Source organism: Mobula birostris, chromosome 16 (genome assembly GCF_030028105.1).
Source record: "Mobula birostris isolate sMobBir1 chromosome 16, sMobBir1.hap1, whole genome shotgun sequence".
Taxonomy (NCBI): Eukaryota; Metazoa; Chordata; class Chondrichthyes; order Myliobatiformes; family Myliobatidae; genus Mobula; species Mobula birostris.
The window spans coordinates 10,493,406-10,517,423 of NC_092385.1; the positions used below are offsets into that span (position 1 = coordinate 10,493,406).

General features: G+C 44.4%; 1 protein-coding gene across 2 annotated transcripts in view; it reads left to right on the forward strand.

The window, feature by feature from the left end:
- Positions 1-672: 672 nt before the first annotated feature.
- c16h3orf18 (chromosome 16 C3orf18 homolog) overlaps positions 673-24,018 on the forward strand; it is a 97,270-nt gene continuing 73,924 nt past the window's right edge. Inside the window, exon 1 of one of the 2 annotated variants that reach the window (XM_072280094.1) lies at positions 673-1,004. The gene's annotated coding sequence lies outside the window, so the exon portion shown is untranslated. Of the gene's footprint in view, positions 1,005-12,338; positions 12,407-24,018 lie in introns of those variants that run through there. The other variant, XM_072280095.1, reaches the window with a different exon arrangement.

The window sequence follows — 24,018 nt, forward strand, 5'->3', positions numbered from 1 at the left end:
CAACTGTTGCTAGATGCTCACACTTGGGGATCTCAGGTGCCTCTCCCTATGTGACATCCTGCCTGTTAAGCAGTCTGCTGTTACCTTTCTGGTTTGATTGCCAACAACCTATGAGAGCCTGGAGGCAGATGGCACCTGTGCCAGTTTTAGCAACAGAGCAAGAAAGAACATGACTTTTTTTTTTAATGTGTTTTGTTAACACTGCATTCTGCAGATGCTGGAAATCTGGAGCAACACACACAAATTACCGGATGATATCAGCAGGCCGTGCAGCATCTGTGGAGGGGAATAAACAGTCGATATTTCGTGCCAAGACCCTTCAGCAGGACTGGAATTGAAAAGGGGGGAAGTCAGAATAAGAAGGGGAGGGGGAAGGATAAGGACCAGGTGAGGGGGGAGGATTTTGTTAGTACTCTGTGAGTGTTGGGGGGTGGTGGAATGGGATGGAGTTTAGCGGTTAGATGTAAGTAAAGGCTGATGACATGTTGCCATTAGTCAGACACGGCAGGCTACAGCCCCCCACACGCAGCCTGCTGCTAATACCGTCAGACTTCTGCAGCGGTCCCGGACCGACCCAATCCGGTGATTGACGGCAAGATTACCCAATGATGGATGAGCTTGTTGGGAGCCGTTTGTCTCGACCGGCCAATCATCGCGTATATGGTGGGAAGGAGCTGCTGCATGGAGCCGAGCTGTGTTAAACAGTGTTTGGAGACAGAGACCTTGCCTATAAAATAATCCCGACATTTCGTTTAATGAGCCTGCTACTCTTTATTAAACTGCCTTTATTGAAAGCAACTCTTTTAGTTTCACCCACCCTATGATGGTTTAAAATCGTGCTGTTCCCCGTTTTAATTTTTTTTGTTATTTTTTTAAATCAATTGGGATTTATATATTTAAAGGGCACACATAGCAGTTTTGTCCCTGGCCTTCCCAAAGATGTAGGATATTTTTTCATGGATAATCTTGAAGAGGATGATTGATCACCTTAAACCGTAGCAACGGTGAGTAAAAAAAACAGCCTTACTTATTATCTCTGAATATGAAATACAGCACCCCTCTGTCTGTTCATCTACAAGCAAAATCCCTTGTTGCTAGGCCTCTATATTTATGAAACTACATTTGCACATTGTAGAACTGTACCTGCAGGAGACAGAATTAAAACATTTCTAGAGTACTGATTTAAAAATGCATAAAATCTTGATTGGTCACATGGGTGTAATTGGGCAGTGCGGCTTGTTTGTGTGGGAAGGTCTTGTTACCATGCTGTATCTTTAAATAAAAAAGATACATATTATTTCCTTGAAATGGTATGTTTTTCCCCGCTTATTGTGAGACTAATTCCCACATATAGATTCACTTGCTTACTATACACAGGCTCAGCTATTGCCCTCATACTACAGTAAGGGCTCTTTTGTTATTTGCAGTGTTGTATGACGTATACGATCATAATCTTTCTGTGGCCATGATTGTTCTTGCCAAATTTTTTTTTACAGAAGTGATTTGCCATTGCCTCCTTCTGAGCAAAAGTGTCTTTAGAAGACAAGTGACCCCGGCCATTATCAATACTCTTCAGAGATTGTCTGCCTGTTGTCAGTGGTTGCATAATCAGGACTTGTGATGTGCACCACCTACTCCCATGGTTTCATGTGACTCTGATGGGGGGGGGGGGGGCTAAGCAAGTGCTACACCTTGCCCAAGGGCGTCTTGCAGGCTAGTGGAGGGAAGGAGCACCTCGTACCTCCTTTGGTAGATACGTATCTCCATCCCACCACTCAATTGTCAGGGCAGAATGGTCTTAGTGAGGCCTTGCAGTGTTCAACTATTGTACCTTTCTCCAGCTTCTACATCATGGATAGGATTGACAGACTGCATCCTTACTGTAATGTTGTAAAGGAATTCAGAACATAGTCAGTTCAGGCTGACCACCAAGCTCCCATCTACACCAATCCTACAGGAACTTCATTTTAATCTTTCCATATTCCCATTAACTGTCCCCAGATTCTACCACCCACTTCTGCATAGAGTATAGAACATTGCAGCACAGTACAAGTCCTTTGGCCCATAATGTTCTGTGATCTTTTAACCAACTCAACAATCAATCTAACCATTCTCTCCCACATAGCCCTCCATTTCTCTTTCATCTATATGCCTATCTAGGAGTCTCTTAAATGTCCCTGATGTGTTTGTCTCAACCACCATCCCTGTAAGCATGTTCTAGACATTCAGCACTGTCCATGTAAAAACAAAACACCACAATAATAACTACCTCTGACATACCCCCCCCCACCAAATTCTTTCTTCCAAACACCGTAAAATTATGCCCTCTCATATTAGTCATTGTTACTCTGAGAAAAAAGTGCGGGCTGTCCATTCTATCTAGGCTTGTTATCATCTGGCACACAACTATCAAGTCACCTCTCATCCTCTTTTGCTCAAAAGAGGAAAATCCTAGCTCACTCACCCTCTCCTCATAAAACATGCTCTCTAATCCAGGCAGCATCCTGGTACGTTTTCTCTGCACCCCCTCTAAAGCTTCCTTATCCTTCCTATAATGAGGCAACCAGAACTGAAGACAATACTCCAAATGTGGTCTAACCAGGGTTTTTCAGAGTTGCAACGTTACCTCATGGCTCTTGAACTCAATACCCCGACTAATGTTGGCTTGGACACTGCACGTCTTCTTAACCACAGTATCAACTTAAACACCAACCAACACACTAAGGACAACTGACACTGGTCTCTTAAACATCAACTTGGGATGTGGGGGGGAAATCCATGCGGTCACAGGAAGACTCCACAGAGACAGCACTGGAGGTCAGGATTGAACTTGGGCTGCTGGAGCTGTGATGCAGCAGTACTAACACTGCGCTACCTAATGGAAACAATGATATGGTTGTCCTCCCTTTTGTCTGTCTATCTGGAGATACCAGAGAGCACCATTGCTGGAATAGGGAAAGGTTGAATAGGTTAGGACCTTATTCCCTCGAGTGCAGGAGATTCTTTTTTGTTGCGTGTGCTTGCGTGCGTGTGAGTCTGTGCGTCTGCGTGTGTGCGTGTGTCTGCGATGATGTCTTTTTCATGGCATTTTACAAGGCGCTGAACGAGAGAGAGACACTGTGCAGCACGCCACTCCCCACATGGACATTTTCGCAGTATTTTTTCCCCTTTATTTCACGAGGTCGAGTTGTGATCTCGACACTCAACCCGGCACGGTTGGAAAGCGTACTTGGGAGCGGACCCGACTGGTTTCGAACCCGGGAACCTCCGCTCCCGGGTCCGTCGCCAAACGTCATTGCATCACCAGCCGGCCTGAGTGCAGGAGATTCTTATAGAGGTGTACAAAATTGTGAGGGGTATAGATAGGACGAATGTGTGCAGGTTTTTTCCTCTTAGCTTGGATGATACTGGAACTAGAGGTCATAAGTTTAGGGTGAAAGGTAAAATATTTAAGAGAAATCTGAGAACAACATCAGATCAGGAAAGGGGGCAGAAGCCAGAATAAGAAGGTAGGGGAAGGGACAGGTGATAGGTGAGCCCAGGTGAGAGGGGGAAGACAGGTAGATAGGGAGAGGAAGGTTATAGCTGGGGGGGGGGCATGGTAGTTAGGGACGAGTTCCCACGACCTATTAGATGCTAGCATGCATCTCAAATAGCCTCTGACAACCAAGTTTAGTTCCTGGCCTTCACATGTGGCTTAGCACAAAGCCTGGTGGAACTGTTTTTACAGACAGGAGAAGAGGGAAAGGCGGGTTACTGGCGATTTAAAACCAATCACTCTGGGCAGTTGGGGCTCATCAGTCTTGGTTGGCAGCTCATCTAGGAGAAGGAACGCTTTGATCTCAAACCTGTGCTGCCTTGTGGCGATACACACTCATGGGGAATACTTCGGGAGTAAACCCCAAGGAAAAATCTGGAGCTGAGTCTCGAAGACAGTTTTATGTTGAATCCAACACTGATTGGCAACTCCTGTGATGCTGTCGGTGCCAAACTATATCAGTCTCTCCCTTTCCTTTGGGTTCATCAGATGCATGGAGAGGGGGTACTTGCTGCATGGGCAACAGCTTGCTCTCCATCTCATACTGTCCTGGCTCATGTACTGTCACATCCGTGGTCGACCCTGACCAATGGAGGGCCTTTGACGGAGAAAGGGAATGATGTGAGGAGCTGGGAGGTGAAGGGCTGAAGGAGAACGCATCTGACTAGAGAGGAGAGAGGAGCATGGCAGAATGGGAAGGCGGAGGGGAACCGGAGGGCGGGGGGCGGAGTGATAGGCAGGTGAGGAAGAGGAGAGGTTAGAGGGGAGTCAGAATGGGGAAGGGTAAAAAGAGAGAAGGAAGAAATTACCAGCAGTTAAAGAAATGCATGCGGTGAAGATGAAAGGTTATGGGCCAAAACATCGACTGCTCGTTTCCCTCCATAGATGCTGCCTAACTCACTGAGTTCCTCCAGCATTTTGTGTGCCTGTCCGGGCGTCTTCAGGTTCTTGTGTCTCCTGACGGTCTTTTTTCCAGGGAGAGGGAATAAAAAACTGGAGGGTAAGGTTTAAGGTGAGAGAAAGTTAAAAGGAACCTGTGGGGCAACATCTTCACACTGAGGGTGGTGCGTACGTAGTAGGAGCCATTAATAATTCGTTGAAACAGGTACAACAACCATCTTTAAAAGACACTTTAATGGGTGCGTGGAATGAAAAGGTTTAGAGTGGGGGGGGTCACAACTTGAGGTTCTGGAAACCCTCGATTAATGGTAGGGGTCCATGCCACAAAGGAGGTTGGTTTAGAGAGATATGGACCAAACATGGGCAAATGGAACTACTGCAGCTTGAATCAGCATTTTTGGTTGGCAAGGGCCAGTTGGGCTGAGGGGCCTTTTGCCAAGTTGTATGACTCTATGATTCTATAACTCACCAACCTCTCTAGTACGACTGTTGGCTAATGCGCAGTCCCTTCTGTTTCCAATTGTCACCGGACCCTGGATTATCGAATGTATCTGGCCCGTTTTGCCGCCTTCGTCCACGAAGTAATTGTTTACTTCCTCTACCATTTTCTTGTTCCCCATTATAAATTATCCTGCCACTCTCTGTGAGGGGCCACATTTATTCTCACGTGCCTTTTCCTTTTCATGCCTCCATAAAAGTTTCTAAAGTCTGTTTTTAATAATTCTTACCTTCATCCATTCATGTTCTATCTTGGATTTATTAGCTTCTTAGTTCTCCACTCCTGAGATTTGAATGCTCCCAATCCTTAGGCCTAGTCCCCCCACCTCAACCTCTCTTCCCCCCACCCCCAATCTTTTAATTTTGGTCACTTTCCCCCCTTAGTTTCCTGTCCTGAAGAGGGATCTCAGACTGAAGCATTGACTATTTATTCCCCTCCACAGATGATGCCTGAACTGCTGAATTCCTCCAGCATTTTGTCCACTATTAATCTTTGTTTAAAGTCCAATTTCCTGTTCATTTGACAAAGCCAGAGCCTTTGTGGGGCTGGGAAAGGTGCTCCCAGCACTTTTCTGGATTTTGGTGTGGTAGATTTTTTTCCTGGATTATTAGCTACAAAAAGTAATGAAGTCAGCCAGTTCCTTCACGAGTACATCTCTCCCCTCCATCTACAGAGGGTGATGTCCCAGGAAGCTGGCGTCCACCATTAGGGCCATGGCCTTTTCCGTCAGGCAGGAGGTACAGGAGCCAGAAGAACCGGACCTCAAGGTTCAACAACAACCTCTCCCCATTCTTTGTCATCAAAGTTAAGGCCAAATTTATGTATCTCCTGCCTGCGTCTGGAATATACTGTGCTGTTGCTGTGAACAAATACTTTTCATGCCATTTACTTGCTGGGTATGTATGCCCATGGTAGTGAACCTCGGTGTCAACATCTCTGATAATCTATCCCGAGTCCAACCTATTGATGCAATTTCGAAGAAGGCACATCAGTAGTTATATTTCATTAGGAGTTTGAGGAGATTTCGGATGTCACCAAAGACTCTTGCAAATTTGTACTGATGTACCGTAAAGAATATTCTAAATGACTACATCACAATTTGGTATGGAGGGGCCAGTGCACAGGATCGGGAAACGCTGCAGAGGCTTGTAAGCTCAGCCAGGTCCATCCTGGACACGACCCTCCCCACCATCGAGGACATCTTCAAAAGGGGATACCTCAAAAAGGTGACATCCATCTTCAGGACCCCCATCACCCAGAACAAGCTCTTTTCTTGCTACTACCATCAGAGAGGAGGTACGTGACCCTGAAGACCCATACTCAATGTTTTAGGAAGAGCTTACTCCCCTCCACCATTAGATTTCTGAAAGGTCCAGGACCCATGAACATTCACTATTTTTCTTCCCTTTTTGCACTATTTATGTAATTTTTTATATATGCATGTATTTCTTATCGCCATTTATAGTATATTTGTATTGCATTGTACTGCTGCCACAACACATCAAATTTTATGACTTATTATGTGTGAATGATAATACACCTGATTTTGATTCTGATGGAATTTGTAAACATCACGTCCAGAGTCCCTCGACCAAAATGCATTTTACAATGTGCTTGCTGGCACTACCACTAGAGGGCACTGTTGGGAAGGGTTTGCAACACAGAGTGCATGGGACTATCAACCCAATTTGAGCCTCAGGATTTAATTTTGAATTTTATTGGCTTGAGACAACAACTACACATGCTATAGATAACCAGTGAAGATCCTCACATCTGTGCCTCCGGGATCTGTTATGCAATGTGGTAATTGCTATCTTTGCCGCTGTCTTCTTGCACCGTTTCCTGAGTCACTCAGCACTTCTGGGACATGGAGCAATAATTTTCAACAGTGTTATTCTCATGTGGATTTTCAGTTTTGCATTGGAGGGGGCCAAAGTTCTCCAGCCGTATTTTGTTTTAGCTCAACTGTGCAAACTGCTGAAGGGGTGTAGATTAGAACATAGAACATAGAACATTACAGCACAGTACAGGCCCTTCAGCCCATGATGTTGATCTGACATTTTAACCTACTCTAAGATCAATCTAATCCTTCCCTCCTATATGCCATTCCTTTGCACGCCTTGTGGGGCATCAAGCAGCAACATTGCTGCTGCTTTAGCATTTGTCTGTTTTTCTTTAACGAGGCCAAGTTGCTAGCTCGACGCTCAAACCAGCAAGGATAGAAAGTGCACAAGGAGCCGGCCGGATTTAGGCCGGGACCACTCGCCTCGAAGTCTGTTGCAGATGCCACTACACCAGCGTCTGCCCAATTCCTTCCTATGTAGCTCTTCATTTTTCTACATTCATGTGCCTATCTAGAATCTCTTAAATATCCCTAATGTATCTGCCTCTACCAGTACCTCTGGCAGCGGGGTTCCACGCACCCACCACTCTGTGTAACAAAACTTACCTCTGATATCCTCCCCATCCCCCCCATACATTCTTCCAATCAACTTAAAATTGTGCCCCCACATATTAGCCATTTCAGCTCTGGGAAAAAGCCTCTGGCTGTCTGTTCAGACTATGCTTCTTACCATCTTGTACACCTCTATCGATCAATCTCTCATCCTCCTTTGCTCCAAGTTTCCTTGAAGCTTTTATCCCTAAAGCTTAAATCCCATTTTGGGGTGAACATGGGGGAATGAAGCTATGGGTTCCACCACAATTTCCAAACTGGCTGTCTCTTTACTAGACAATCCCACCAGTTTTTGTACAGCAAACTCCCAATTAAAATGGCACATTGAACGCTACAGTCTCCAAGAACATAAAACCCTGAGAGTATTTTTCACCCCTCAGTTACTGGGTCACGGTTGTACTTTTAAGCCTCAAATGAACTATTGCCGTTTTCTCTTCTGATTTATAAATTGTGCCTCGTATATTTATAGAACGCAAACCGTTAAAGAGCAGCTCATTTTTCAGCTGTTATAGTACCACACTGCTAAATTAAAATCTGGTGACAAGTGAGTACAGTAGTGTAGTGTGGGCCCTGGCTCAGTGGCTAACCCTCTCACCCCTGAGTTGGGGAAGTCTCAACTTCGAGTCCCACTCTAGAGAGTTCAGCACAAAAACCTTGGCCACTCCCAGGGCATTACTGGGGGAGGCACAGGAGTTGTGATTTTTGTGGAAGGGGCATCTGCCTCACAGAGTAAGATCCCACTTGCATGAGCAAGTGTGCTGGCCAACATTTAATAAGGCTATAAAATGTAAGAGCAGAATTCAGCTCATCGAGGCTGCTCCAGCATTCGATCATGGCTGATTGATTTTTCCTCTCAACCTCATTCTCCTGCCTTCTCTCCATAACCTTTGAGACCCTTACTAACCAAGAATCTATCAACCTCTGCATTAAATATAGCCAATGACTTGGCCTCCACAGCTGTCTGTACCAACGAGTTCCACAGATACACAATCCTCTGGCTAAAGAGATTCCTTCTCATCCCTGTTCTAAAGGGATGCCTTTCTATTGTGAGGTGTCCCTTCTTGTCCTAGACTCCCTCAGTATTGGAAACAACGTCTGCTCATCCACTCTACCTGGACCTTTGAGTATTTGGTAGGTTTCAATGAAATCCAACCCCCACCCCCCCATTCTTCTAAACTCCAGTGAGTACATTGCAATGATCATCATGTCATATGGAGTTTGCTGTCCTGTGCACGTATGAGTCCACATCGGATCTGGAGATTATATTTGCCAGAAGGTACTTTAGAAGTCAAGGATGAGGCACAAATCTTGTGTTCATAGCATTGCAGTGCAGTGGCATGCATCAGAATCAGAATCAGGTTTATTATCACCGGCATGTGACGTGAAATTTGTTAACTTAGCAGCAGCAGTTCAATGCAATACATAATGTAGCAGAGAGAGAGAAAAAAAAACATAATGATAAATAAGTAAATCAATTACATATATTGAATAGATTATTAAAAATATGCAAAAACAGAAATAGTGTATATTAAAAATGTGAGGTAGTGTCCAAAGCTTCAAAGTCCATTTAGGAATCGGATGACAGAGGGGAAGAAGCTGTTCCTGAATTGCTGAGTGTGTGCCTTCAGGCTTCTGTATCTCCTACCTGATGGTAACAGTGAGAAAAGTGCATGCCCTGGGTGCTGGAGGTCTTTAATAATGGATGCTGCCTTTCAGAGACACCACTTCCTAAAGATGTCCTTTAGGAAGCATGCAACCCACATCAAAGTTGCTGGTGAACGCAGCAGGCCAGGCAACATCTCTAGGAAGAGGTACAGTCGACGTTTCAGGCCGAGACCCTTCGTCAGGACTCTTTAGGAAGCATATTGTGTCGGCCGGCGATCAGTGTTCAATTCTCACTGCTATCTGTAAAGTGTTTGTACGTTCTCACCATGGCTGCATGGGTTTCATCTGGGTGTTCCTGTTTCCTCTCACAGTCTAAAGATGTATGGGTTAGGGTTAGCGAGCAGTGGGCATGCTGTGTTGGTACCCGAAGCATGGTGACACTAGTGGGCTCTCTAGCATATCCTTGATACAAACTATGCATTTCACTCTGTTTCAGTGTTCGATTATGTGCCATGTGGATTATCCTGGTCTTTCCATGGCCATGATTGTGCTTGGTAAATTTTTCTTCAGAAGTGGCTTTCCTTCTTCTGGGCAGCGTCTTTACAAGACGGGTGACCCCAGCTATTATCAATACTCTTCAGAGATTGTCTGCCTGGTGTCAGTGGTCACACAACCAGGACTTGTGATATGCACCAGCTGCTCATACGACCATCCACCGCCTGCTCCCGTGACTTTACATGACCCTGCTCCGCGGGGAGGGGGTGGGGGGGGAAGGGAGACCTGAGCAGCTACTACACCTTTCCCAAGAGTGACCTGTAGGCTGGTGGAGGGAAGGAGCTCCTTACACCTCCTTTAAGAGAAATGTATCTCCACTCCCCCACTCTTACATGTACATGTGACAAACAAAGCTAATCTTTAATTCTTCAGAAAGAGCAGTAAAGCACAGCAGCAGGTAACTAACTCTACATGTAACCAACTCACTCTATTATGAGTAAGGAGAAACAAGAGAACAAAGAACCTCACGTCGTGGTCAATCTTTCTATTGAAAGCTCGCTCAGACTGGATCGAAAAGGGAGTTATTTTGATAAGGGCAGCTTATAACATAGGAGAGTCTGCAATTTACATATGCTGCCATAACACAGGGTCACAAGTAAAGAAACTACTTAAAGATACAGAACCAGCTACACTACACTACAAATTATGGAAATTCCGCTGCACATTTATGGACAAATAGGTGATTCCAGAAGCATATAAACAAGGAAAAAGAACAAAAAGAAAACTACAAGGAAAAAAGACAATTTGGATCCTAATCCAACACGCAGATACAATGGAAAAATTTGCTTGCATCAGCATTACAGGCAGGTGGATCCAGACTTCACACAGACTATAAATTATACATAAGTAAAACAAGGGTGAGAAAGAGAGATTGTGTCAAACAAGATGTTAGTGAAAATGAAGCACAGAGAAGTCCATGAACACGAGAGATTCTACAGATGCTGAAAATGCAGGAACAAAATGCTGGAGGAGCTCAGCAGGTCAGGCCGTATCTATGGAGAGGAATAGTCAAAGTTTATTCTTCTCCATAGATGCTGCTTGCCCTGCTGAGTTCCTCCAGCATTTTCTGAGAAACAAGTACAAGACATGGTCCATAGTGTTTTGTTCTGTGAAGATTGGTTGGTTTAAGAACTTGATGGCTATAGAAACTTAGCTCATCCTGAAACTTATGGACTTCAGGCTTCTGTACTTCTTACCTGATGGTAGCAGTGAGAAAAGCACATGATCAGGTGGTGAGGATCCTTAATGGTACATAGCACCTTCTTCTGGCAGTGCCTCCATTAGATGCTGTTGATAGTCGGGAGAACTGTGCCTATGAAAGACAGGACGATCTAGTCATTGAAAATTAGTCTTGGAGTCATAGTGTTACACAGCAATGTAAAAACCTATCAATCACTGAGTCTGCACAGACCTCTTTTTCACCAATGGACTTCCCAGCTCTTCACTTCACTCCTCACCCTATCACCTACTACCTTGTATTTCTTCCTCCCCTCCCAGCACCTTCTTACTCTGACTTCTCATCTTTCTTCTCCAGTCCTGATGAAGGGTCTTGGCCCGAAACATCAACTGTTCACTCTTTTCTATAGATACTGCCTGGTCTGCTGAGTTCCTCCACCACTTTGAGTGTGTTGCTTGGATTTTCAGCATCTGCAGGTTTTCTCATGTTTGTGACAGACCAGCAAGTGGCAATTACACCAATCCCATATTTTGTTCTTCACCCCCGCTCCCATTATCCCTATAATTTCCCTAGATTCTACCGCTCAAATGCTAGGGGCAGTTTAAGATGAGATAAGATAAAACCTTATTTATCCTGAAGGAAATTACTGTTGCAAGGTTGCTCAGTCAAAAAAAAATACAGTGCTTTAAAATACAAAGTGTAAGCACTGAGGTACAAAAAAGAACACAAAATATGCATTAAAAAGTGATAGTGCAAAATACAGATGTGCAACGAAACCATATACTTGTAAACTTGAGGAGGAGTTGTAGAGTCTTGTAGCCCACGGGGAGAAAGGATTACCTGTGGGGTTCAGTGGTGCACCTCGGTGGAATCGATTTGTTACTAAAGCTGCTCCTCTGTTCGTCCAGTATGTCATAGAGGGGGTGAGAGGGATTGTCCATAATGCTCCGTAGCTTCTGCAGCATCCTCCTCTCGGACACAATCACCAGGGAATCCAGTTCCACCCCCAGAACAGAACCAGCCTTCCTGACGAGCTTATCGATCTTCTTGGCGTCAGCTGCTCTTACCCTGCTGCCCCAGCAGACCACAGCATTGAACTGAATGTTGGCCACCACTGAGTCTGCAAAGAACTGCAGACCTTGAATGATGGGAGCACAGTCAGCTCTGTCCCTTCTTGTACAGAGCCCCTGTATTTTTAGTCCAGTCCAGTTCATTGTCCAGGTGAGTTCCTAGGTATTTGTATCCCTGGGCCACTTCCACATCCATTTCCTTGATGGAGATGGGAATGCAGAGTGCTTTCACCTTCCTGAAGTCCCCCACCAACCCCCTTTGTCTTAGTGATGTTGAGGTGCAGGTGGTTCAGCCCACACCACTCAACAAAGTTGTCCACTGCTCTTCTGTACTCAGCCTCTTGACACCGGCTGATACAGCCCACAACTGCCGAATCATCTGAAAACTTCTGCAGGTGGCAGGATTGTGAGTTGTATCTGAAGCCTGAGGTGCAGACAGTGAACAGGAAGCGGGACAGAATAGTCCCCAGAGGTGCCCCTGTACTGCTAACCACAGTCTGATACGCAGCTCTGCAATCTCACATACTATCACAATGAACCTACTGACTTACGGGGGGCAATTAACCTGCTGAATCGCATCTTTGAGGTGTGTCTTTTCCCAGCAAAGGTAAGCTGAATGGCCACAATCATTTTCCTGGAGGGCACAAGTTCAAAATGAGAGGGGAAATATTTAAAGGAGACCACAGAGTGGAGTGTGTGTGGAACAAGCTTCCAGAAGAAATAGTAGAGGCAGGCACAATTACAAGATTTTAAAAGATACTTAGATGGGTACTTGACAGGAAAGGTTTACTGAAGTATGGATCAAATGCAGGCAGATGGAACTTGGTAATATGGAAGAATTAGGTGGAAAGGTATTGGTTTGTTATTGTAGGAAGAGTTATTACCCCTCAACCATTGGGCTCTTGAACCAGTGGGGATAATTTCACTAAACTTTACTCACCCCATCACTAACTGTTCCCACAACCTGTGGACTCAATTTCAAGAACTCTTACATTCTCAATATATATTGTTCATTTATTTATTTATTTTTCTTTCTTTTTGGATTTGCACCATTTGTCTTTTGCACACTGATTCTCTGCCTGTTGATGCAGTCTTTCATTAATTCCATTATGGTTATCGGATTTATTGATTATACCCACAAGAAAATGAATATCAGGGTTGTATATGGTGACCCATACGTACTTTGACAAAAAGTTTACTTTGAAGATCTGCCAAGATACAGTGAAAAATTTGTTTTGCGTGCAGTTGATACAGATCATAATTGCACAATGTATTGAGTTAGAGTAAGGTAAAACAATAACAATGCAGAATAAAGTATTAAAGCTACAGAGAAAGTGTAGTGTGGGTAAATGATAAACTGCAAGATCACAATGAGGTAGATTGTGAGGCCTAGAGTCCATTTTATCGTACAAGAGGTCTGTTCAAAAGTCTGATGACAGCGGGAGAGAGGCTGTCCTTGAGCTGTACAGTATGTGTTTTTATGCTTTTGTATCTTCTGTCTAATAGGACAATAGAGAAGTGAGAATGTCCGGTGTGAGTGGGGTCTTTGATTAATGGTGGCTGTTTTTGCTGAGGCAGTGAGAAGTGTAGACAGAGTTCAGAAAGAGAAGGCCCCGATGTGCTGAGTTGTGTACACAAACTCTTTGCAGTTTCTTGTGGTCACGTGCAGAGCAGTTGCCGTACCAGACCATTATGCATCCAGATAAAATGCTTTCTATAGTGTAGCGATTAAAAAATTGGTAAAGGTGGACGGGTGTATGCCAAATTTCTTTAGCCTCCGGAGAAAGTAAGCACTTTAGTAAACTTCCTTGACTGTGACTTCAACATGGCTGGATTAGGACAGGCTATTGGTGATGCTCAGTTATAGAAACTTGAAGCTCTTAAATCTCTCAACCTCAACCCCAATGATGTGTTGATGTTGATGCAATGTTCTCTGTGCTGTAGAGCTCTACGGCTCTAATTAGATCAACCAGAGGAAAAGAAATCCTATGTAGCCACAGGGAAAAACAAAAATGTATTTCATTCATCCAAAATGACTTCTGGTTGTCTCAAGGCATGAAATTATATAAGCCTGGTAGAGATGGATACAATTGCAACATTTAAAAGGCATTTGGCTAATTATACAGAGAAGTTAGAGGAATAAGGGCCAAACGCAGGCGAATTGGACTAGCTGAGTTCGGAAACTTTGCCAGCAGAGATGAGTTTTACGCTGTGTAACTCTTACTCTAAATGCAAACCCCTTTCTTTTAGCTACACAATGATTTGAAGTATTTTGAATGTCTCAGAGTATTTCAGAATATTTCAGCGTATTTTGAAAAGTATGATGAATATAAAATACTGCAGCTGCTGGAAACTTGACATAAAACCTAACATTCTCAAACTACGTCCTGACGAAGGGTCTCGGCCTGAAACATCGACTGCACCTCTTCCTAGAGATGCTGCCTGGCCTGCTGCATTCACCAGCAACTTTTATGTGTGTTCCTTGATTCTCAAACTACTCACCAGGACAGGCAGCATCTGGTGAGAGATAAACAGAGTTAATTTTTAGTTCAATGACCATTCACTAACCTCATTAGAACACCAACATAATTTAGTCCAAACATTAATGGTTTTCTTTCTTCATATTTACTGTCTGATTTTCTTTGAATTTCTAGCATTTTTTTTCTTTGTTTAATTAACGATAATTTAGTTTTACAGACCTTTTTCATGTAGTGGCATAAATCCAATGCCACCTCCTGCAGCAGAAACATTTCTCTTCTTCTCCATCTGCCCGTCACTCAGTCTCTCCTCCCACTGGTTCTCCTCCCCTACCACCTTCCCTTCATTCTATGCCCCACCATCCTCTCCTATCAGATTCCATCATCTTCAGCCCTTTGTCACTGCCCAGCTTCTGGCCTCATAATTGTTCATCAACCCCCTCACCTGGATCCACCCTCACCTTCTAGCTTTTACCCTCCCACTTCCCCCTACCTATTTTTATAAGAAAATTTATCTTCTTACAGCTGAAAGAGGCTATTTGTCCTATCAAGCCTATGCTGGTTTTCAAAGCAATTCTATCATTCCCATTCCCCTATGAGATTCCCTGTAATCTTTCTCACATGCTCATCAGTTATCCTGAAATTCCATCACTCATCTCCACACTGGGGGTAGCTGATTAACCCACCAACCAGCAGTCCTCGGATATGGGAGATAACCAGAGAACCAAGAGGAAACTCGAGAGACAGTGCAGAGGAGATTTACCAGGTTGCTACCTGGACTAGAGAGCATGTCTTATAAGGATAGGTTGAGCAAGCAAGGATTTTTCTCTTTGGAATAAAGGAGGATAGAGATGTGCAATGTGATAAGAGCCATAGATCAAGTGGATATTGAGAGAGATTTTCCCAGAGCGAAATGGCTAATGCAATGTACCATGATTTTTAGGTGAATTGAGGAGAGTATAGGGAGATGTCAGAGGTAAGATTTTTACATTGAGAGTGACGGGTGTGTGCCAGGTATAGTGGTAGAGGCAGATACGTTAGGAGCATTTAAGAACATCTTAGATAGCCATTTCTGTGTTAGAAAAATAAAGGGCTATGTAGGAGGGAAGAGTTAGATTGATCTTAGGGCAAGTTAAAAGATTGGCACAACATTGTGGGCTGAAGGCCTGTATTGTGCTGTAATGTCTATGTTCTATGCATGGTCACCGGGAAAGCATGCAAACTCTGTGAACTGGTGGTCAGAATTGAACCCAGGCTTCTTCCACTTTGAGGATTGAACTGTTGTAGCTGCGACACTGAAGCATCAGCATTATCTGCGATGGCCCCTCATTGATACCTGCTACATACTCTGTGGCCTCTTTATTAGGTATGCCTGTACACCTGCTTTTAATGCAAATATCTAATCAGCCAATCATGTTGCAGCCACTCAATGTATAAAAGCACACAGATATGGTCAAAGAGGTTCAGTTGTTCAGACTAAACATCAGAATGGAGAAGAAATGTGATCTAAGTGACTTTGACTGTGGAATGATTGTTGGGGTCAGACCGTGGTTTGAGTACCTCAGGAGCTGCTAATCTAGGATTTTCATGCACAACATCCTCTAGAGTTTACAGAGGATGGTGCGAAAACAAAAGTATAAATCCAGTAAGTGGTGCTCCTTTGGGTGAAAATGCCTTGTTAATGAGAGGTCAGAGAAGAATGGCCAGACTGGTTCAAGCGACAGGAAAGCGACAGCAAAGCTAACCATGCATTACAATAGTGGTGTGTAGAACTATTAGAATTTTTGAACTATTAGGACTATTGTAGAATGTCTAAGGGATGGCTTTTTAGAACAGCTTGTTGAGCCCACTAGGGGATCAGCTGTGCTGGATTGGGTGTTGTGCAATGATCCAGAGATGATAAGAGAGCTTAAGCTTAAGGAACCCTTAGGGAACAGTGATCACAATATGATAGAGTTCACTTTGAAATTTGAGAATGAGAAACTACATTCCAATGTAGCATAAAATATCAAACTTTGAAATGGATGGGCTACAGCAGCAGAAGACCTCACCAGGTTCTACTCATGTACCTAATAAAGTGACCACTAATTGCATATTGTATCTAGCAATACACATAAAAAACGCTGTGAATGCAGCAGGTCAGGCAGCATCTATAGGAAGAGGTACAGTTGACGTTTCAGGCCGAGACCCTTCGTCAGGACTAACCGAAAGAAGAGATAGTAAAAGATTTGAGAGGGGGAGGGGGAGATCCAAAATGTTAGGAGAAGACAGGAGGGGGAGGGATGGAGCTAAGAGCTGGAAAGTTGATTGGCAAAACGGGGAGAGGGTAAAGCCCAGAGGATGGGCAAGGAGTTATAGTGAGGGACAGAGGGAGAAAAAAGAGGAGGGGGGGAAGGGAAAAGAAAGATAAATAAATAAATAAGGGATGGGGTACGAAGAGGAGGTGGGGCATTAACAGAAGCTAGAGAAGTCAATGTTCATGAAATCAGGTTGGAGGCTACCCAGACGGAATATAAGGTGTTGTTCCTCCAACCTGAGTGTGGTTTCATCTTGACAGTAGAGGAGGCCGTGGATAGACATATCAGAATGGGAATGGGATGTGGAATTAAAATGTGTGGCCACTGGGAGATCCTGCTTTCTCTGGCGGACAAAGCGCAGGCGTTCAGCGAAACGGTCTCCCAGTCTGCGTCGGGTCTCGCCAATATATAAAAGGCCGCATTCGGAGCACCGGACGCAGTATATCATCCCAGCTGACTCACAGGTGAAGTGTCGCCTCACCTGGAAGGACTGTCTGGGGCCCTGAATGGTGGTGAGGGAGGAAGTGTAAGGGCATGTGTAGCACTTGTTCCGCTTACAAGGATAAGTGCCAGGAGGGAGATCGGTGGGAAGGGATGGGGTGGACGAATGGACAAGGGAGTTGTGTAGGGAGCGATCCCTGCGGAAAGCAGAGAGACGGGGGAGGAAAGGATGTGCTTAGTGGTGGGATCCTGTTGGATGTGGCAGAAGTTATGGAGAATTATATGTTGGACCTGGAGGCGGGTGGGGTGGTAGGTGAGGACAAGGGGAACCCTTTTCCTAGTGGGGTGGCGGGAAGATGGGGTGAGAGCAGATGTGCGTGAGATGGGAGAGATGCATTTGAGAGCAGAGTTGATGGTGGAGGAAGGGAAGCCCCTTTCTTTAAAAAAGGAGAACATCTCCTTCGTCCTGGAATGAAAAACCTCATCCTGAAAGCAGGTGCAGCAGAGACGGAGGAATTGTGAGAAGGGGATGGCATTTTTGCAAGAGACACTGTGGGAAGAGGAATAGTCTAGGCAGCTGTGAGAGTCTGTAGGCTTATAGTATTCATCAGTAGATAAGCTGTCTCCAGAGACAGAGACAGAAAGATCTAGAAAGAGGTGGGAGACAATGGCATTGTGCTCCTTAGTGGGGTCATGATCGAGGGCTAATTAAGAGGAGGTATCCGCGAATTGTCACTGTGCCTTGGCAAGGTAGAGGTCAGTACGCCAGATCATCACCAACTTTATCAGTTCAGGGGATCTCCCATCCATTGCTACCAACCTTATAGTTCCCACACCCCGCACTTCCCGTTTCTACCTCCTACCCAAGATCCACAAACCTGCCTGTCCAGGTACACCCATTGTCTCAGCTTGCTCCTGCCCCACTGAACTCATTTCTGCATACCTCAACACTGCTTCATCCCCCTTTTTCAATCCCTTCCCACCTATGTTCGTGACGCATCTCACGCTCTGATTTTTTTCAATGATTTTAAGTTCCCTGACCCCCACTGCTTTATTTTCAACCATGGATGTCCAGCCCCTATATACTTCCATCCCCCATCAGGAAGGTCTCAAAGCTCTCTGCTTCTTTTTGGATTTCAGACCTAATCAGTTCCCCTCTACCACCTCCGTCTAGCGGAATTAGTCCTTACTCTTAATAATTTCTCCTTTGGCTCCTCCCACTTCCTTCAAACTAAAGGTGTAACCATGGGCACCCGTATGGGTCCTAGCTATGCCTGCCTTTTTGTTGGCTTTGTGGAACAATCCATGTTCCAAGCCTATACTGGTATCTGTCCCCCACTTTTCCTTCACTACATCGACGACTGCATTGGTGCTGCTTCCTGCACGCATGCTGAGTTCGTTGACTTTACTAACTTTGCCTCCAACTTTCACCCCGCCCTCAAGTTTACCTGGTCCCATTTCCGACACCTCCCTCTCCTTTCTTGATCTTTCTGTCTATCTCTGGAGATAGCTTATCTACTGATGTTTACTATAAGCCTACTGACTCTCACAGCTATCTGGACTATTCTTCTTCTCACCCTGTCTCTTGCAAAAATGCCATCCCCTTCTCGCGATTCCTGCGTCTCCACTGCATCTGCTTTTAGGAAGAGGCTTTTCATTCCAGGATGAAGGAGATGTCCTCCTTTTTTAAAGAAAGGGGTTTCCCTTCCTCTACCATCAACTCTGCTCTCAAATGCATTTCTCCCATCTCACGCACGTCTGCTCTCACCCCATCCTCCCGCCACCCCACTAGGAATAGGGTTCCCCTTGTCCTCACCTACCACCCCACCAGCCTCCAGGTCCAACATATAATTCCCCGTAACTTCCGCCGCCTCCAAAAGAATCCCACCACTAAGCACGTCTTTCCCTCCCCACCTCCCCACTTTCTGCTTTTCGCAGGGATCTCTTCCTACGTGACTCCCTTGTCCATTCGTTTTCCCCCCCATCCCTTCCCACCGATCTCCCTCCCAGCACTTATCCGTGTAAGCAGAACAAGTGCTACACATGCCCTTACACTTCCTCCCTCACCACCATTCAGGGCTCCAGATGAGGCGACACTTCTCCTGTGAGTTGGCTGGGGTGATATACTGTGTCCGGTGCTCCCGATGCGGCCTTCTATATATTGGTGAGACCTGATGCAGGCTGGGAGACTGTTTCGCTGAACACCTACGCTCTGTCCGCCAGAGAAAGCAGGATCTCCCAATGGCCACGCATTTTAATTTCACGTCCCATTCCCATTCTGATATGTCTATTCAGGCCTCCTCTACTGTCAAGATGAAGCCACACTCAGGTTGGAGGAGCAACACCTTATTTTCCGTCTGGTTAGCCTCCAACCTGATGGCATGAACATTGACTTCTCCAACTTCTGTTAATGCCCCACCTCCCCTTCATACCCCATCCCTTATTTTTATCTAATTATTTTTTTTCTTTCTCTTTTTTTCTCCCTCTGTCCCTCTCACTATAACTCTTTGCCCATCCTCTGGACTTCCTTCCCCCTTTTCTTTCTCCCTAGGCCTCCCGTCCCATGATCCTCTCCCTTCTCCAGCCTCGTATCCCTTTTGCCAATCAACTTTCCAGCTCTGAGCTCCATCCCTTCCCCTCCTGTCTTCTCATATCATTTCGGATCTCCCCCTCCAACTTTTAAATCTCTTACTATCTCTTCTTTCAGTTAGTCCTGATGAAGGGTCTCGGCCCGAAATGTCGACTGTACCTCTTCCTATAGATGCTGCCTGGCCTGCTGTGTTCACCAGCAATTTTTATGTGTGTTGCTTGAATTTCCAGCTTCTGCAGTTTTCCTCGTGTTTGCGTTTATTGTATCTATTTTGTTTTTCTATTTTTCCTCAATGTAAGTTCCCAGATCAGAGAAAAGATCTTCAAAAAGGATTTCAGTGAGGGATTAGCAGGTGTAGATACTCACAAGCTCTTCCTCAAAGTGTTCAGTGTAGATCAAGAGGGCATCATCCTTTGGATGTGGTCAGCCACGTAGGGCTGAGATGAGGAGGGATTTATTTTCTCAAATCTTCAAATCATTTAAATCATCTAAATCTGTGTATCTTCAGTCATTGAGTGTGTTACAGCCAAGATTGTTAGAGTTTTATACCCAGTGTATAAGATTGTTTGCCAGTGGAGTTCAAAGGTGAGTGAGCTACCCAGAAATGGACACCAGCAGCCTCTTCATCAGAGGTACTACCCCTCCCTGGATACCCCATAACTTAGCTCTCATCTGTGGCTCCAGTTGGCTGTTTGGTCATGATAGAGATCACATTCCGGTGCAGCATTTCAACATTCAGGCTAAACTAGGTGAGGCTAGCCCACAGGGCTCATATCTCGCTGAGATAGGGACATGTCTGTCCTAGCATGTGAAGTCAGCTCCTGTGGCATGGATGAGTGAGGTACACTGGCCAGGAAGGTGGTTCTGGCACACTTATGGAGATCAAAAGGCATGACAGGGCACAGAAGAAGTCATGGTCATCCACTGCAACCAAGGAAGACCCCAGTTGTGATGAAAACACGTACTACTGGACCTAGTCTTTCAAGGCCAATAGAGTGGAACTGTTCCAGTCAATGGGTTTTCCACTTTAAAAACATTCTCCTGGACAGGTTTCTTCATGCAGTTCACGTCATCTGAAGAGCTGCTCAAATCTGACTGTTGTCGTCATATACGATGGACAAACAATCAATCATAAGGGTGGGTGTGTGAAGAAGCTTGAAAGTGAATTGCCAATGGTCAATGTCGAGATTATTGTCATATGCACAAGGACATGTACAGTTGCAAGAAAAAGTTTGTGAACCCTTTGCAATGACCTTCCTTTCTGCATTAATTACTCATAAAATGTGGTCTGATCGTCATCTAGGTCACAATTATAGACAAACACAATCTGCCTAAACTAATACTACACCAAACAGTTGTACTTCTCTTCAAAACTGTGTACACCATTTAAACAACCTCAGTCTAAGTTTAAAAAAAAATAAGTGAACCTCTGGGGTGATATCTTCTACAAAAGCTATTTGGAGCCAGGTGTTCCAGTCAATGGGATGAGATTGGAGGTGTGGGTTGTAGAGGTGCCCTGCTAAAGAAAGATCTGCTTATGTGCGCCATGCCTCGATTAAAACAACTTTCAGAGGACCTTAGAAGAAGTATTGGAGAGATGCATGAAGCTGGAAAAAACTACAAAGGCATTTCTAAAGACCTGAGTGTTCTTCAGTCTGCAGTAAGAGAATCACCATCATGAGGTGCCATGCTCAGTTTGAGCTTTGACTACCATGGCCCACACACTCCTGTTTCGGGGCAAGTGGGTCGATTCATTGGTATTCATTTCCAGTTCTCTGGCTGCTGTCTCCATCATCATTTGTCTTCGCCTTCCTCTTGCTGTCTTCCCTTCAATCTTTCCCATAATTACCGTGCATACTAATTCCTCTTTCCTAATCCCATGTCCAATGAAGTTACGTTGCCTTTTCATGATCTCTTACGTTATTTCTCTTTTTGTCTTTGCTCTGTTCATGGCATCCTCGTTAGATATTCGTTTCGTCCATGATATTCTTTGCATCCTCCTCAAAAATCACACCTCTGCTGCTTCAGCAAGAGAAATTGTCTCCAAATGGAGGAAATTCAGGACTGTTCCTACTCTCACTAGGATTGGATGTCCTGCAAAGATCACACCAAGAGCACAATGTGCAATGCTGAGGAGGTGAAAAAGAAACTGAGGGTAACAGCAAAAGACCTGCAGAAACCTCTAGAACTTGTTCTCTGTTCATGTGTCCACTATAAGAAAGACACCGAACAAGAATGGTGTTCATGGAAGGACACCATGGAGGAAACCACTGCTCTCCAAAAAAAAATGCTGCACATCTCAAATTTGCAATGCTTCAACAATGCTTCTGGGAACAATACTCTGTGGATAGATGTGACAAAAGTTGAACTTTCTGGCAGAAATGCACACCACTATGTTTGGAGGAAGAAGAATACTGCACACCAAGACCAAAATGTCATCCCAACTGTGAAGCGTGGTGGAAGGGCATCATAGTTTGGGGCTGCTTTGCTGCCTCAGGGCCTGGACAGTTTGTAATCATTGAGGGAACGATGAATTAAAAATTTTTATCAAGACATTTTACAGGTGAATGTCAGAGTATCGGTTTCTCACCTGAAGTTGGATGATGCACAAGACAATGATCTGAAACACAAAGTGTAAATCAACAACTGAATGGTTTAAAAAGAATATCCATGTTTTGGAATGGCCAAGTCAGAGTCCAGACCTTAACTCAATTGAGGTGTTGTGGCATGACCTGAAGAGGGCTGTTCATGCAAGGTATCCCAGAAATATTGATGAACTGAAACAGTTTTATATGGAGGAATGGTCTAAAATTCCTCCTTGCTGTTGTGCAAGTCTGATCAGCAGCTACAGGAAATGTTTGGTGGAGGTTATTGCTGCTAAAGGAGGTTCTATCAGTTATTAAATACAAGGATTCACGTGCTTTTTCCAGCCTGGATTGTGAATGATTAAACAATGTGTTCAATATAGACATTAAAAGTTCAATTGTTTTGCATTGTTAGTTTAGGCAAATTGTGTTTGTCTATTATTTTGACTTAAGTGAAGATCAGACCATATTTTATGAGTAACTAATGCAGAAAACTAGATAATTGCAGAGGGTTCACCAACTTTTTTGCAACTGTATGACAGATGCAATGAAAAGCTTACATCAGCAGAATCAGAATCAAGTTTAATATCACCAGCATTTGTCATGAAAAACAAAAATGGAAAAGTAGTGAGGTGGTGTTCATGGGTCCAATGTCCATTCAGAAATTGGATGACAGAGGGGAAGAAGCTGTTCCTGAATCATTGAGTGTGTGCCTTCACACTTCTGTACCTCCTTCCTAATGGTAACAATGAGAAAAGGGCATGTCCTGGGTGGTGGAGATCCTTAATGATGGATGCCACCTTTGAGAGGCACTGCTCCTAGAAGGTATCTTGGATATCATCACAGGAACATGGCATCATATAAGCAGCCCTCACAAGAAAAAATATCAACATAAATTATACACAATGGTTACAAGAAAGAGCACAATTATAGCAGATAAAAACAAAGTCCATTTTACTGCAAGGTGGTCATTGAATTACTAAAACTTTAGTGGTTAAGATTTTATCTGTTGTTTCAAGAACTGAAAGGCGAAGGAACTTCAGATTTCTCTACCTCATGCCAATGATAACTGTGAGTTGATAGCATGGCCTAGATGGTAGGGATCTTTAACATAAAATATTCTGCAGATACTGGAAATCCAGAACAACGCGCATGTCTGAGCCTAGACTTTCCTTAGATGCTGCCTGACCTACTGAGTTCCTCCAGCATTTTGTGTTGGTGGGGATCTTTAATGGATGTTGCCTTCTTAAAGCAGAACGTCCTGTAGATACTACCGACGGTGCTAAAGAATGTGCCTGCGATGTATCTGGAAGAATCGACTGCTCTCTGCAGCTCCTTATGTTCCAGCACGTTCGAATCACTGTACCAGACTGCATTGCAACCAGTCAGGACACTTTCAACAGTGCATCCGCAGAAATTTGTTAGAGTGTTTGATGACAAGATCATATTGATTGTTGGAGCAGACTTAAAAGACTGAACAGCTTTCTGCTTTTATCGCTAAAGGAAATGGGTTGGTACAAGTCAAAGATCCTGTTCCCCATCCTGCCTGACATCATCTTTCTGTTAGGAGCAAGCTGTTGCGTTTCTAAGCAGGCTTTGGTTTCAACTGCCGTACATCGCAATGGAGCTGTCTGCCTTTGTACCATGGCCTCAGAATGCCTTATTAATGACCCTTGCCAATGTACCCGTAGCTGATGGATCTTCTCACATATGTTCTCCAGCTAATGATTTAACCATGAAAGGAGAATTGGGGTTGAAATTAGAACTGTGTATGAAAAAAATGGGGAAAGGAGGCCTGGAGATGTTGTCAATGTCTCGGTGTTTATGGG